Source organism: Cherax quadricarinatus, chromosome 1, assembly GCF_038502225.1.
Source record: "Cherax quadricarinatus isolate ZL_2023a chromosome 1, ASM3850222v1, whole genome shotgun sequence".
Lineage (NCBI taxonomy): Eukaryota > Metazoa > Arthropoda > Malacostraca > Decapoda > Parastacidae > Cherax > Cherax quadricarinatus.
The window spans coordinates 13,265,840-13,268,578 of NC_091292.1; positions in this window are offsets into that span (position 1 = coordinate 13,265,840).

Consider the following 2,739-nt stretch of genomic DNA (forward strand, 5'->3'; position numbering starts at 1 on the left):
CTCGCCAGCACACTGCCCTCCCATCCCCAAGTGCACCTCGCCAGCACACTGCCCTCCCATCCCCTAGTGTACCTCGCCAGCACACTGCCCTCCCATCCCCAAGTGCACCTCGCCAGCACACTGCCCTCCCATCCCCAAGTGCACCTCGCCAGCACACTGCCCTCCCATCCCCAAGTGCACCTCGCCAGCACACTGCCCTCCCATCCCCAAGTGCACCTCGCCAGCACACTGCCCTCCCATCCCCAAGTGCACCTCGCCAGCACACTGCCCTCCCATCCCCAAGTGCACCTCGCCAGCACACTGCCCTCCCATCCCCAAGTGTACCTCGCCAGAAGACTTGTGGTGAATGCAAGTGTTGGTGGCCGTCACCTGTCTCACCACAACTCGTCCTCTACCGTAACTCACCAATGTGTGGTTACCAACTACATAAGATACCACAATATTTTCCTCGCTGTCATCCCGTTTGTCATTTGGTCATTGGCAACTGATTTAAATTTAAGTTACTTAACATTAACATAACCAACTTAGCCTAACTAGACAAATTCATTTTTGGTCAACGTCGTGCAGATATTGACAAGTTAAAAATAAACTTGATATGTATTTGGAGGACGGGATGAGTGGCTGTTACTGTGTGTGTGTGTGTGTGTGTGTGTGTGTGTGTGTGTGTGTGTGTGTGTGTGTGTGTGTGTGTGTGTGTGTGTGTGTGTGTGTGTGTGTATGTGTGTACTTGCCTAGGTGTACTCACCTATTTGTGGTTGCAGGGGTCGAGTCACAGCTCCTGGCCCCGCCTTTTCGCTGGTCGCTACTAGGTCACTCTTCCTGCTCCATGAGCTTTATCGTACCTCTTCTTAAAGCTATGTATGGATCCTGCCTCCACTACATCACTTCCCAGACTATTCCACTTCCTGACAATTCTGTGACTGAAGAAATACTTCCTAACATCCCTGTGATTCATCTGAGTCTTCAACTTCCTCTTGTTCCTGTGTCCCGTCTCAGGAACATCCTGTCTCTATCCACCTTGTCAATTCCTCTCGGTATTTTCTGTTATTATCATATCCCCCTATCTCTCCTGTCCTCATGCAGCAATTATTTGGTTGATGTGCACCTCAGGAGATGTGCCCGGTGTTATACTCACCCCACAATCCTTTTCCTTGAGTGAGGTTTATAGTCTCTGCTCCCCTAGACTGTACTCCGTCTGCGGTCTTCTTTGCCCTTCCCAATCTTCATGACTTTGCACTTGGTGGGGTTGAACTCCAGAAGCCAGTGTCTGGACCAGGCCTGCAGCCTGTCCAGATCCCTTTGTAGTTCTTCCTGGCCCCTGTCCGATTGAATTCTCATCAGCTTCACATCATCTGCAAACAGGGACATTTCTGAGTCCATTCCTTCCGTCATGTCGTTCACATATATCAGAAACAGCACCGGTCCTAGGACTGACCCCTGTGGAACCCCGCTCGTCACATGTGAGGCGCCCACTCTGACACCTCGTCACGTACCATGGCTCGCTGTTATCTTCCCGACAGGTATCCCTTGATCTGTTGCAGTGCCTTCCCTGTTATGACTGCTTGGTCCTCCTGCTTTTGCATTAATCTCTTGTGTGGAACTGTATCAAACGCCTTCTTACAATCCAAGAAAACGCAATCTACCCACCCCCCTCTCTCTCGTCTTACTGCTGTCATCCTGTCATAGAACTCCAATAGCTTTGTGACACAGGATTTCCCGTTCCTGAAATTGTGCTGGTTGTCGTTGATAAGCTCATTTTTTTCTAGGTGCTCCACCACTCTTCTGATAATCTTTTCCACGAATTTGCATACTATACATGTCAGTGACACTGGTCTGTAGTTTAATGCTTCGTGTCTCTCTTTTTTTTTTTAAATTGGGACTACATTTGCCGTCTTTCATACCTCAGGTAGTCGCCCTCTTTCGATAGATGTGCTGCAGATTGTTGTTAGTGGTACATATATCGCCTCTGTTCCCTCTCTCAGGACTCACGGAGAGATGTTAACCGGCCCCATATGACCCTTGTAGGTTTAGTGCTTCTTTTTTATTATAATAATATCCGGCCTCATCGCCTTTGAGGTATCTAGCTCGCTTAGAAGCCTCTTCACTTCTTTCTCGGTTGTATGTATTGTGTTGAACACTTGATGGTGTACCCACCTCTCCGTCTTTCTGGAGTCCCTTCTGTCTCCTCAGAGAACACTTCTTTGAATCTCATGTTGAGCTCTTCACATACTTGTGTGTGTGTGTGTGTGTGTGTGTGTGTGTGTGTGTGTGTGTGTGTGTGTGTGTGTGTGTGTGTGTGTGTGTGTGCGCAGTTTGTCAACCAGAGAAGACGCTCGTGTATTGTCCCCACATCAGGTATCTGCTTTTCTTCTCGGTATATAATGTTATCTCGTGAGATAGAATATCAGGATCCTGTGTTGTGAGACAATAGGAGAGTAGGATGTCTCCGGCCAGGCGCTCTGTGCCCAAGCTATTTTTGATGCCGTTGATTTCATTGTGCCTGAGACATCAACCGTTTCACTGAGCTTTCACATTTCAGACCACAAAAAATAAAGTAGTCTTACTACCGCTTTTCTACAAATATATCTATACCAGTGTATAGAGGGTGGAACCTTGCCAATCTGTATCTCATTTGCCATTTGCCATTTATCCAGTACAATACCCGTTTGTAATGATCGGTTGAAGAGACTGGCTAATGGTTTGCTAAACTCCTCCTTACATTCCATTAGAACCCTTGAA